A 14007-nucleotide genomic window follows, 5' to 3' on the forward strand; every position below is an offset into this window, starting at 1 on the left:
AGCAGAATGGCGAACTTTGATGTCTCGCCATGGAGAAACAAATTAGTATAACTCAATGAAATCCAAGCTGATCAGAACCAGACTTTACAGGTATGATGTCAGACCCGCCCTGAACAGATTGATGTGCCCATTGTCGGGAATACGCAGAGCGCCACCTAGTGGCAACAGGAAATGTCATGTCTTTCACTTTGTTGTACTGATTTTCACAGGTTCATCGTGGACACCTCAAAAGCGGTGAATATTAACATGGGTCCCTCATGATGCTTCAGTGCGAAAATTGTGACTTTAAACTGAACGGCGCACCCTGGTGGCAGCGCAGTTCACCATGAAAGATGAAGTGGCTTTTGAGGGGCTTGGAAAGTTTATATAGGCTTTAAATTTGGCCCACACCTCCAATGTGATGAACGCTTTGTTGTTATGTAACCATTTTCCTTGAATAGCGCAAAATGGCTCCACAGCGCCCCCTACAAAATTTCAAAACCACAGCCCCTGCTCTGTGTTTTATCTATGAGTCTGAAACCTGGTAAGCTTATAGGAGATATCAAGATGTACAAAAAAGTCTCTTGGAGCAATATCCCAAATCCAACAGGAAGTCAGCCATTTTAAAATGAATGTGTAATTTTGGCGACATTTTCCCCTCCTTTCAGGCACCGTACTTTGACGAACTCCTCCAAGGGATTTCATCAGATTGATGCGATCTCCAGTGTGTGGCATCTAAAGACCTTTGTGATGTTAAATTGCGAAGCTTTTTACATTCAGGGAAACGGGGTGGTCATGGCGGCACGTGGTTTCAGTCACTCGCCAAAAAGCAGTAATCTGCTGTCACTCAAAAACACAATGTTCAATCTCTCCCAAAGGTCATAGGCGTGATGAGACTCGAGCTCGGAAATGTTTGTTATGCCATTTGTCATTAATGGTTAGAGCGCCACCTAGTGGGACGACTAACTAATCATGATTGAACGAGGTGAAATGTTAGCTGGTGGTTAAATGCATGAATTCCATCAATGTGACATCAGATCGGACGTGCTGGTTTCAGGTGTTGGGCGTGGCTCGACACGCCGGGGGTGCGAGGGCCCTCATAACGCTGCTTGCAGCTTTAATTATTATTATTATTATTATTTCGGCAAATGAATTGGCCTTTTGAGGGCCTAAACATGCTCAAAAACTCATGAAATTTTGCACACATGCCAGGTCTGGTGAAAAATTTTGTATTTTAATGGTTTTACATATGAGCACTGGGAAATGGCTCTAGAGCGCCACCTATGCCTTGTTAAATGCAGCCCTACGACCACATCGTTTGAGCTACATGTATGAAATTTGGCACACATCTGTACCATGCCAAGATGAACAAAAAAGTCTGTGGGCCCATTGACGCAAACCCAACAGGAAGTCCGCCATTTGGACGTGAAGGTGACATTTTGGCTCTAATTTTGCCATTTCCATGCCTCGAACTTTTTCGAACTCCTCCTTGGGATTTGGTCTTATAAGCTTCATCTTTGGTCAGTGTCAACTACACACCTGGGCCATGTTAAATTGCGGAGCTTTTGAGTTTTCACAATACCGTGAGGCCGTGGCGCCACGGCGAATTTCGATGACTCGCCATGAAAATCTTATTGCCTCTCATTCTGTCATACATTGTCTGACCTGGACCAAAGAGCACACATATGATAAGGCTCCACCCCTGAATATATTTCACCTGCCATATTTGACATCAGGGACAGCGCCACCTAGTGGGAACAGGAAATGTCATGTTTTACACTTTGGGGTACAGTATTGTGATGGGTGACATCTGCAGCCTCAAATTTCTCCAGGAAAGCCTTAAGGAGTTGGTCTTGGGTTACAGTGAAAACTGTGACTTTTCGCAAAAGGGTGTGACCCCAGCAGCATGGCGAACTCTGATGTCTCGCCATGGAGAAACAAATTAGTATAACTCAATGAAATCCAAGCTGATCAGAACCAGACTTTACAGGCATGATGTCAGACCCGCCCTGAACAGATTGATGTGCCCATTGTCGGGAATACGCAGAGCGCCACCTAGTGGCAACAGGAAATGTCATGGCTTTCACTTTGTTGTACTGATTTTCACAGGTTCATCGTGGCCATCTCAAAAGCGGTGAATATCACCATCAGTGCCTCATGATGCTTCAGTGTGAAAATTGTGACTTTAAACTGAACGGCGCACCCTGGTGGGAAGGCGGTTGACCATGAAAAATGAAGTGGCTTTTGAGGGGCTTGGAAAGTTTATATAGGCTTTAAATTTGGCCCACACCTCCAATGTGATGAACGCTTTGTTGTTATGTAACCATTTTCATTGAATAGCGCAAAATGGCTCCACAGCGCCCCCTACAAAATTTCAAAACCACAGCCCCTGCTCTGTGTTTTATTTATGAGTCTGAAACCTGGTAAACTTATACAAGATATCAAGATCTACAAAAAAGTCTCTTGGAGCAATATCCCAAATCCAACAGGAAGTCAGCCATTTTAAAATTAATGTGTAATTTTGGCGACATTTTCCCCTCTTTTCAGACACCGTACTTTGACGAACTCCTCCAAGAGATTTCATCACATTGACGCGATCTCCTGTATGTGGCATCTAAAGACCTTTGTTATGTTAAATTGCGAAGCTTTTTACGTTCAGGGAAATGGCGTGGTCATGGCGGCACGTGGAGTTTCAATCACCTAGTGGGGCGACTATAATCATGATTGAATGAGATGAAATGTTAGCTGGTGGTTAAAGGCATGAATTCCATCAATGTGACATGAGATCGGACGTGCTGGTTTTAGGTGTTGGGCGTAGCTCGACGCGCCGGGGGTGCGAGGGCCCTTATAACGCTGCTTGCAGCTTTAATTAGGGCCCGAGCACCGAGAGTGCGAAGGCCCTATTGTATCTGCTCCGTTTCTTATTATTATTAGGGCCCGAGCACTGACAGTGCGAAGGCCCTATTGTATCTGCTCTGTTTATTATTATTATTATTATTATTATTATTATTATTATTATTATTATTTCGGCAAATGAATCGGCCTTTTGAGGGCCTAAACATGCTCAAAAACTCATGAAATTTTGCACACGCGTCAGGTCTGGTGAAAATTTACGTATTTTAATGTTCTCAGACATGGCCAGGGAAAATTGGCTCAGTAGCGCCACCTAGAAAAATGAAAAACGCGAGCCCCCGGTATGGGTATGACCTACATGTTTGAGAGTCGGTACACTTATATAACGTTCAGAGTCGAACAAAAAAGTCTATTATGACAATGTCCTAAACCCAACAGGAAGTCCGCCATTTTGGATTGAAGGTGACATTTTGGCTCTGATTTTACCATTTCCATGCCTTGTACTTTAACGAACTCCTCCTTGGGATTTGGTCCTATAAACTTCAAATTTGGACAGTGCCAACTACACACCTGGGCCATGTTAAATTGCGGAGCTTTTGAGTTTTCACAATACCGTGAGGCCGTGGCGCCACGGCGAATTTCGATGACTCGCCATGAAAATTTTATTGTCTCTCATTCTGTCATACATTGTCCGATCTGGACCAAAGAGCACACATATGATAAGGCTCCACCCCTGAACATTTTTCAACTGCCATATTTGACATCAGGGACAGCGCCACCTAGTGGGAACAGGAAATGTCATGTTTTAACTTTGGGGTACAGTATTGTGATGGGTGACATCTGCAGCCTCAAATTTCTCGAGGAAAGCCTTAAGGAGTTGGTCTTGGGTTACAGTGAAAACTGTGACTTTTCGCAAAAGGGTGTGACTCCAGCAGAATGGCGAACTTTGATGTCTCGCCATGGAGAAACAAATTAGTATAACTCAATGAAATCCAAGCTGATCAGTACCAGACTTTACAGGTATGATGTCAGACCCGCCCTGAACAGATTGATGTGCCCATTGTCAGGAGTAAGCAGAGCGCCACCTAGTGGCAACAGGAAATGTCATGTCTTTCACTTTGTTGTACTGATTTTCACAGGTTCATCGTGGACACCTCAAAAGCGGTGAATATTAACATGGGTCCCTCGTGATGCTTCAGTGCGAAAATTGTGACTTTAAACTGAATGGCGCACCCTGGTGGCAGCGCAGTTCACCATGAAAGATGAAGTGGCTTTTGAGGGGCTTGGAAAGTTTATATAGGCTTTAAATTTGGCCCACACCTCCAATGTGATGAACGCTTTGTTGTTATGTAACCATTTTCCTTGAATAGCGCAAAATGGCTCCACAGCGCCCCCTACAAAATTTCAAAACCACAGCCCCTGCTCTGTGTTTTATCTATGAGTCTGAAACCTGGTAAGCTTATAGGAGATATCAAGATGTACAAAAAAGTCTCTTGGAGCAATATCCCAAATCCAACAGGAAGTCAGCCATTTTAAAATGAATGTGTAATTTTGGCGACATTTTCCCCTCTTTTCAGGCACCGTACTTTGACGAACTCCTCCAAGGGATTTCATCAGATTGATGCGATCTCCAGTGTGTGGCATCTAAAGACCTTTGTGATGTTAAATTGCGAAGCTTTTTACATTCAGGGAAACGGGGTGGTCATGGCGGCACGTGGTTTCAGTCACACGCCAAAAAGCAGTAATCTGCTGTCACTCAAAAACACAATGTTCAATCTCTCCCAAAGGTCATAGGCGTGATGAGACTCGAGCTCGGAAATGTTTGTTATGCCATTTGTCATTAATGGTTAGAGCGCCACCTAGTGGGACGACTAACTAATCATGATTGAACGAGGTGAAATGTTAGCTGGTGGTTAAATGCATGAATTCCATCAATGTGACAACAGATCGGACGTGCTGGTTTCAGGTGTTGGGCGTGGCTCGACACGCCGGGGGTGCGAGGGCCCTCATAACGCTGCTTGCAGCTTTAATTATTATTATTAGGGCCCGAGCACTGACAGTGCGAAGGCCCTATTGTATCTGCTCTGTTTATTATTATTATTATTATTATTATTATTATTATTATTATTTCGGCAAATGAATCGGCCTTTTGAGGGCCTAAACATGCTCAAAAACTCATGAAATTTTGCACACGCGTCAGGTCTGGTGAAAATTTACGTATTTTAATGTTCTCAGACATGGCCAGGGAAAATTGGCTCAGTAGCGCCACCTAGAAAAATGAAAAACGCGAGCCCCCGGTATGGGTATGACCTACATGTTTGAAAGTCGGTACACATATATAACGTTCAGAGTCGAACAAAAAAGTCTATTATGGCCATGTCCTAAACCCAACAGGAAGTCCGCCATTTTGGATTGAAGGTGACATTTTGGCTCTGATTTTACCGTTTCCATGCCTTGTACTTTAACGAACTCCTCCTTGGGATTTGGTCCTATAAACTTCAAATTTGGACAGTGCCAACTACACACCTGGGCCATGTTAAATTGCGGAGCTTTTGAGTTTTCACAATACGGTGACGCCGTGGCGCCGCGGCGAATTTCAATGACTCGCCATGAAAATCTTATTGCCTCTCATTCTGTCATACATTGTCCGAGCTGGACCAAAGAGTACACATATGATAAGGCTCCACCCCTGAACACATTTCAACTGCCATATTTGACATCAGGGACAGCGCCACCTAGTGGGAACAGGAAATGTCATGTTTTACACTTTGGGGTACAGTATTGTGATGGGTGACATCTGCAGCCTCAAATTTCTCCAGGAAAGCCTTAAGGAGTTGGTCTTGGGTTACAGTGAAAACTGTGACTTTTCGCGAAAGGGTGTGACCCCAGCAGCATGGCGAACTTTGATGTCTCGCCATGGAGAAACAAATTAGTATAACTCAATGAAATCCAAGCTGATCAGAACCAGACTTTACAGGTATGATGTCAGACCCGCCCTGAACAGATTGATGTGCCCATTGTCGGGAATACGCAGAGCGCCACCTAGTGGCAACAGGAAATGTCATGGCTTTCACTTTGTTGTACTGATTTTCACAGGTTCATCGTGGCCACCTCAAAAGCGGTGAATATCACCATCAGTGCCTCATGATGCTTCAGTGCGAAAATTGTGACTTTAAACTGAACGGCGCACCCTGGTGGGAAGGCGGTTGACCATGAAAAATGAAGTGGCTTTTGAGGGGCTTGGAAAGTTTATATAGGCTTTAAATTTGGCCCACACCTCCAATGTGATGAACGCTTTGTTGTTATGTAACCATTTTCCTTGAATAGCGCAAAATGGCTCCACAGCGCCCCCTACAAAATTTCAAAACCACAGCCCCTGCTCTGTGTTTTATCTATGAGTCTGAAACCTGGTAAGCTTATAGGAGATACCAAGATCTACAAAAAAGTCTCTTGGAGCAATATCCCAAATCCAACAGGAAGTCAGCCATTTTAAAATGAATGTGTAATTTTGGCGACATTTTCCCCTCTTTTCAGGCACCGTACTTTGACGAACTCCTCCAAGGGATTTCATCAGATTGATGCGATCTCCTGTATGTGGCATCTAAAGACCTTTGTGATGTTAAATTGCGAAGCTTTTTACGAGCACTGACAGTGCACTGACAGTGCGAAGGCCCTATTGTATCTGCTCTGTTTATTATTATTATTATTATTATTATTATTATTATTATTATTATTATTATTTCGGCAAATGAATCGGCCTTTTGAGGGCCTAAACATGCTCAAAAACTCATGAAATTTTGCACACGCGTCAGGTCTGGTGAAAATTTACGTATTTTAATGTCCTCAGACATGGCCAGGGAAAATTAGCTTAGTAGCGCCACCTAGAAAAATGAAAAACGCGAGCCCCCGGTATGGGTATGACCTACATGTTTGAGAGTCGGTACACATATATAACGTTCAGAGTCGAACAAAAAAGTCTATTATGGCCATGTCCTAAACCCAACAGGAAGTCCGCCATTTTGGATTGAAGGTGACATTTTGGCTCTGATTTTACCGTTTCCATGCCTTGTACTTTAACGAACTCCTCCTTGGGATTTGGTCCTATAAACTTCAAATTTGGACAGTGCCAACTACACACCTGGGCCATGTTAAATTGCGGAGCTTTTGAGTTTTCACAATACGGTGACGCCGTGGCGCCCCGGCGAATTTCAATGACTCGCCTTGAAAATCTTATTGCCTCTCATTCTGTCATACATTGTCCGAGCTGGACCAAAGAGTACACATATGATAAGGCTCCACCCCTGAACATATTTCAACTGCCATATTTGACATCAGGGACAGCGCCACCTAGTGGCAACAGGGAATGTCATGTCTTTCACTTTGTTGTACTGATTTTCACAGGTTCATCGTGGACACCTCAAAAGCGGTGAATATTAACATGGGTCCCTCATGATGCTTCAGTGAGAAAATTGTGACTTTAAACTGAACGGCGCACCCTGGTGGCAGCGCAGTTCACCATGAAAGATGAAGTGGCTTTTGAGGGGCTTGGAAAGTTTATAGAGGCTTGAAATTTGGCCCACACCTCCAATGTGATGAAGGCTTTGTTGTTGTGTAACCATTTTCCTTGAATAGCGCAAAATGGCTCCACAGCGCCCCCTACAATATTTCAAAACATCAGCCCCTGCTCTGTGTTTTATCTATGAGTCTGAAACCTGGTAAGCTTATAGGAGATACCAAGATGTACAAAAAAGTCTCTTGGAGCAATATCCCAAATCCAACAGGAAGTCAGCCATTTTAAAATGAATGTGTAATTTTGGCGACATTTTGCCCTCTTTTCAGGCAGCATACTTTGACGAACTCCTCCAAGGGATTTCATCAGATTGACGCGATTTCCTCTGTGTGGAATCTGAAGACCTTTGTGATGTTAAATTGCGAAGCTTTTTACGTTCAGGGAAACGAGGTGGTCATGGCGGCACGTGGTTTCAGTCACTCGCCAAAAAGCAGTAATCTGCTGTCACTCAAAAACACAATGTTCAATCTCTCCCAAAGGTCATAGGCGTGATGAGACTCGAGCTCGGAAATGTTTGTTATGCCATTTGTCATTAATGGTTAGAGCGCCACCTAGTGGGACAACTAACTAATCATGATTGAACGAGATGAAATGTTAGCTGGTGGTTAAATGCATGAATTCCATCAATGTGACATCAGATCGGACGTGCTGGTTTCAGGTGTTGGGCGTGGCGCGACACGCCGGGGTGCGAGGGCCCTCATAACGCTGCTTGCAGCTTTAATTATTATTATTATTATTATTATTATTATTATTATTATTATTTCGGCAAATGAATCGGCCTTTTGAGGGCCTAAACATGCTCAAAAACTCATGAAATTTTGCACACGCGTCAGGTCTGGTGAAAATTTACGTATTTTAATGTTCTCAGACATGGCCAGGGAAAATTGGCTCAGTAGCGCCACCTAGAAAAATGAAAAACGCGAGCCCCCGGTATGGGTATGACCTACATGTTTGAAAGTCGGTACACATATATATCGTTCAGAGTCGAACAAAAAAGTCTATTATGGCCATGTCCTAAACCCAACAGGAAGTCCGCCATTTTGGATTGAAGGTGACATTTTGGCTCTGATTTTACCGTTTCCATGCCTTGTACTTTAACGAACTCCTCCTTGGGATTTGGTCCTATAAACTTCAAATTTGGACAGTGCCAACTACACACCTGGGCCATGTTAAATTGCGGAGCTTTTGAGTTTTCACAATACGGTGACGCCGTGGCGCCGCGGCGAATTTCGATGACTCGCCATGAAAATCTTATTGCCTCTCATTCTGTCATACATTGTCCGAGCTGGACCAAAGAGTACACATATGATAAGGCTCCACCTCTGAACACATTTCAACTGCCATATTTGACATCAGGGACAGCGCCACCTAGTGGGAACAGGAAATTTCATGTTTTACACTTTGGGGTACAGTATTGTGATGGGTGACATCTGCAGCCTCAAATTTCGCCAGGAAAGCCTTAAGGAGTTGGTCTTGGGTTACAGTGAAAACTGTGACTTTTCGCGAAAGGGTGTGACCCCAGCAGCATGGCGAACTTTGATGTCTCGCCATGGAGAAACAAATTAGTATAACTCAATGAAATCCAAGCTGCTCAGAACCAGACTTTACAGGTATGATGTCAGACCCGCCCTGAACAGATTGATGTGCCCATTGTCAGGAATACGCAGAGCGCCACCTAGTGGCAACAGGGAATGTCATGTCTTTCACTTTGTTGTACTGATTTTCACAGGTTCATCGTGGACACCTCAAAAGCGGTGAATATTAACATGGGTCCCTCATGATGCTTCAGTGAGAAAATTGTGACTTTAAACTGAACGGCGCACCCTGGTGGCAGCGCAGTTCACCATGAAAGATGAAGTGGCTTTTGAGGGGCTTGGAAAGTTTATATAGGCTTTAAATTTGGCCCACACCTCCAATGTGATGAAGGCTTTGTTGTTGTGTAACCATTTTCCTTGAATAGCGCAAAATGGCTCCACAGCGCCCCCTACAAAATTTCAAAACATCAGCCCCTGCTCTGTGTTTTATCTATGAGTTTGAAACCTGGTAAGCTTATAGGAGATACCAAGATCTACAAAAAAGTCTCTTGGAGCAATATCCCAAATCCAACAAGAAGTCAGCCATTTTAAAATTAATGTGTAATTTTGGCGACATTTTCCCCTCTTTTCAGGCACCGTACTTTGACGAACTCCTCCAAGGGATTTCATCAGATTGATGCGATCTCCAGTGTGTGGAATCTGAAGACCTTTGTGATGTTAAATTGCGAAGCTTTTTACGTTCAGGGCAACGAGGTGGTCATGGCGGCACGTGGTTTCAGTCACTCGCCAAAAAGCAGTAATCTGCTGTCACTCAAAAACACAATGTTCAATCTCTCCCAAAGGTCATAGGCGTGATGAGACTCGAGCTCGGAAATGTTTGTTATGCCATTTGTCATTAATGGTTAGAGCGCCACCTAGTGGGACGACTAACTAATCATGATTGAACGAGATGAAATGTTAGCTGGTGGTTAAATGCATGAATTCCATCAATGTGACATCAGATCGGACGTGCTGGTTTCAGGTGTTGGGCGTGGCCCGACGCGCCGGGGTGCGAGGGCCCTCATAACGCTGCTTGCAGCTTTAATTATTATTATTATTATTATTTCGGCAAATGAATCGGCCTTTTGAGGGCCTAAACATGCTCAAAAACTCATGAAATTTTGCACACGCGTCAGGTCTGGTGAAAATTTACGTATTTTAATGTTCTCAGACATGGCCAGGGAAAATTAGCTCAGTAGCGCCACCTAGAAAAATGAAAAACGCGAGCCCCCGGTATGGGTATGACCTACATGTTTGAAAGTTGGTACACATATCTAACGTTCAGAGTCGAACAGAAAAGTCTATTATGGCAATGTCCTAAACCCAACAGGAAGTCCGCCATTTTGGATTGAAGGTGACATTTTGGCTCTGATTTTACCATTTCCATGCCTTGTACTTTAGCGAACTCCTCCTTGGGATTGGGTCCTATAAACTTCATATTTGGACAGTGCCAACTACACACCTGGGCCATGTTAAATTGCGGAGCTTTTGAGTTTTCACAATACACTGAGGCCGTGGCGCCACGGTGAATTTCGATGACTCGCCATGAAAATCTTATTGCCTCTCATTCTGTCATACATTGTCCGAGCTGGACCAAAGAGTACACATATGATAAGGCTCCACCCCTGAACATATTTCAACTGCCATATTTGACATTAGAGACAGCGCCACCTAGTGGGAACAGGAAATGTCATGTTTTAACTTTGGGGTACAGTATTGTGATGGGTGACATCTGCAGCCTCAAATTTCTCCAGGAAAGCCTTAAGGAGTTGGTCTTGGGTTATAGTGAAAACTGTGACTTTTCGCAAAAGGGTGTGACTCCAGCAGAATGGCGAACTCTGACGTCTCGCCATGGAGAAACAAATTAGTATAACTCAATGAAATCCAAGCTGATCAGAACCAGACTTTACAGGTATGATGTCAGACCCGCCCTGAACAGATTGATGTGCCCATTGTCAGGAGTAAGCAGAGCGCCACCTAGTGGCAACAGGAAATGTCATGTCTTTCACTTTGTTGTACTGATTTTCACAGGTTCATTGTGGACACCTCAAAAGCGGTGAATATTAACATGGGTCCCTCATGATGCTTCAGTGAGAAAATTGTGACTTTAAACTGAACGGCGCACCCTGGTGGCAGCGCAGTTCACCATGAAAGATGAAGTGGCTTTTGAGGGGCTTGGAAAGTTTATATAGGCTTTAAATTTGGCCCACACCTCCAATGTGATGAAGGCTTTGTTGTTGTGTAACCATTTTCCTTGAATAGCGCAAAATGGCTCCACAGCGCCCCCTACAATATTTCAAAACATCAGCCCCTGCTCTGTGTTTTATCTATGAGTCTGAAACCTGGTAAGCTTATAGGAGATACCAAGATCTACAAAAAAGTCTCTTGGAGCAATATCCCAAATCCAACAAGAAGTCAGCCATTTTAAAATGAATGTGTAATTTTGGCGACATTTTCCCCTCTTTTCAGGCACCATACTTTGACGAACTCCTCCAAGGGATTTCATCAGATTGACTCGATTTCCTCTGTGTGGAATCTGAAGACCTTTGTGATGTTAAATTGCGAAGCTTTTTACGTTCAGGGCAACGAGGTGGTCATGGCGGCACGTGGTTTCAGTCACTCGCCAAAAAGCAGTAATCTGCTGTCACTCAAAAACACAATGTTCAATCTCTCCCAAAGGTCATAGGCGTGATGAGACTCGAGCTCGGAAATGTTTGTTATGCCATTTGTCATTAATGGTTAGAGCACCACCTAGTGGGATGACTAACTAATCATGATTGAACGAGATGAAATGTTAGCTGGTGGTTAAATGCATGAATTCCATCAATGTGACATCAGATCAGACGTGCTGGTTTCAGGTGTTGGGCGTGGCTCAACCCGCCGGGGGTGCGAGGGCCCTCATAACGCTGCTTGCAGCTTTAATTATTATTATTATTATTATTATTATTATTATTATTATATTGGACTCAAAGCACATGCTTTCAGTGCAGTAGCTTTCTTTTAGTGCAGTATTTGATTGCTCCTTGGCAGAATCCTCTACCTCTAATTCGAATGAGTCTTTTCTAAGTAAAGGGTACATCTGACTTAGAATAAGTACTTATTACATTACTTAGCCATGAGTGTAAGTAAACTACACTAAAAATTCTGTCAACTTGCATACAATATCAGTAACAGAAGCGATTGTAATGGGTTCCAGTTAAAGCCAGACGTGACTGCTTTTGTCTATAGTGTAAGGTATCCCCTCCTTTTATAAACAGGGAGGACAATCAGTGAGAAAGACAGAGAAAGCTCCTCTGCCTGGCTCCTCAGAGAAACCCAAAATAAGGGTGAAGAACACGTGAACATAAGAATTTTCAAATTCTGCTAATTGTGTGGATGTAAAATCTGATATATAAAAATCATATAATATTGAATTCAACACAATTAATTTAAAAACAATGATGAGACATTGACAAACAAACATATTCCTCTCCACTGGGGAAGGACAATGTAACGTAATCTCAAAGCCTAATGTTGAGGTACTGTCTAAAAAATAGCAGTCAACAAATACTATTTCCATTTCTGACTACAAGGTCAATACACATAAAACTATTCTTGTTTCATCATATACAGATTAGGAATGTTTTTCACAAAATCAGAATATGCATACTGGCAGCTGCCTCTTCTCTCACTCACAAAATGCCTGTTATGGAGGAACAGAAGCCTGAGAAACGTTGAAAACAATGTGTTTGTGCTTGTCACAACAAGACTTACAAGAGTACCTCATGTTCAGCCACTACCATGAGGTAATGTGAACGCGGAGATATACTTTAGCACCAATTTCTTCCCAATAAAGTAAAAGTTGGCTTATAATACACAGCTTTCCTGAAAAGCAGCAGCGTTTGTCTTTCAAAAAGCAAATCCAAATATGTCAAATATCCACTAATACTTATTTTAAGACAGAGCCTGAGGGGAGTCCTGTTGCCACCTGCATGCGCACCTCAGTCAAATAGCCTTTGTAGTTAAAGCGTGAACACGGTTCTCCACTATGAGAAACTTCTGCCTTGTGAAAGATACAGAATTAATACAGACCTTTCCCAATGGCAGCAGGGTGTGGCTTCGTGTTTGATTCTCCAAGCCTGACCAAAGGTAATTTCAATCATGTATGGAGAAAAGCAAATCCAAACATGTTAAATGTCGAGCAACACTTGTTTGAAGACAGAGGACAAACCCTTTGGGGGAGTGTCTTTCCTACCTGCCTGCACACCTCTATCAAATACCCTCGGTGCTAAGGTGTAATGTACAGCCTACCTGCACCACAGACTTCCCCTTGTTGCACTGTAAAAAAAATTCTAAAAAGAGACTATCAAAAAGCAACAGTAGACTGTAAAATCCAAAATAATACAGGTCCAAATGACTTTTACAGAAAGACAAGCAGAGATACCATCACCCCATTAACTCATACACACACAGCGTCAACAAAACAGCTTCCTCCATGATTTATCAGTTCAAAATAAATAGGACCAGATTAAAACATACTATTTATACTGCCCACCTGCAGTGGGCAGTATAAATTAAACCTTCACCTTCCTGCGTTTCTTCCTGACTGAAGAACTGTAACATATTATTACTTCATTTGTTAAATAAATATCTACTGTATTACCAAAGATTAGCTGACAATGACAAGTGGTGAAAGACTTCTTCAAAGCATTCCTTTAGTACAGTACAACAGCACACACTAAAGTTAACACATAAAACTGTATTAATGAAAAATTCTGCATAAAATACCAAAAATAAAAATCGATTAATAGTGCTTGAGCTCATTTTAAATACTTATATTCTGTTTAATGTCCAGCATCCAAGCATATGTTTGCGGTGGCTGTCCTGTGAGGACCACATAGCTATGATAAAACAAACAAACCAAAAAGACAATTGTTCACGAGCTGAGAAGCAGAACTATAATAAATATATTAAAACACATTAATTTAAAAAAACAGCTGAATTAAAAGCATTGAGCAGTATGTGACATGGATAATAATCTACAGGGGGTTT

General features: G+C 42.8%; 1 protein-coding gene across 2 annotated transcripts in view; it reads right to left on the bottom strand.

Annotated features, from left to right (window-relative positions):
• The window catches only part of LOC146389231 (beta-1,4 N-acetylgalactosaminyltransferase 2-like), a 29000-nt gene extending 15840 nt beyond the window's left edge, over nt 1-13160 (bottom strand). For both annotated transcript variants that reach the window (XM_084926957.1, XM_084926956.1), the window contains exon 1: nt 13048-13160. The gene's annotated coding sequence lies outside the window, so the exon portion shown is untranslated. The remainder of the gene's footprint in view (nt 1-13047) is intronic.
• Nucleotides 13161-14007: the final 847 nt, after the last annotated feature.

The sequence above is a fragment of the Perissodus microlepis genome, chromosome 4, assembly GCF_051167445.1.
Source record: "Perissodus microlepis isolate ML-2025 ecotype Zambia chromosome 4, ASM5116744v1, whole genome shotgun sequence".
NCBI lineage: Eukaryota > Metazoa > Chordata > Actinopteri > Cichliformes > Cichlidae > Perissodus > Perissodus microlepis.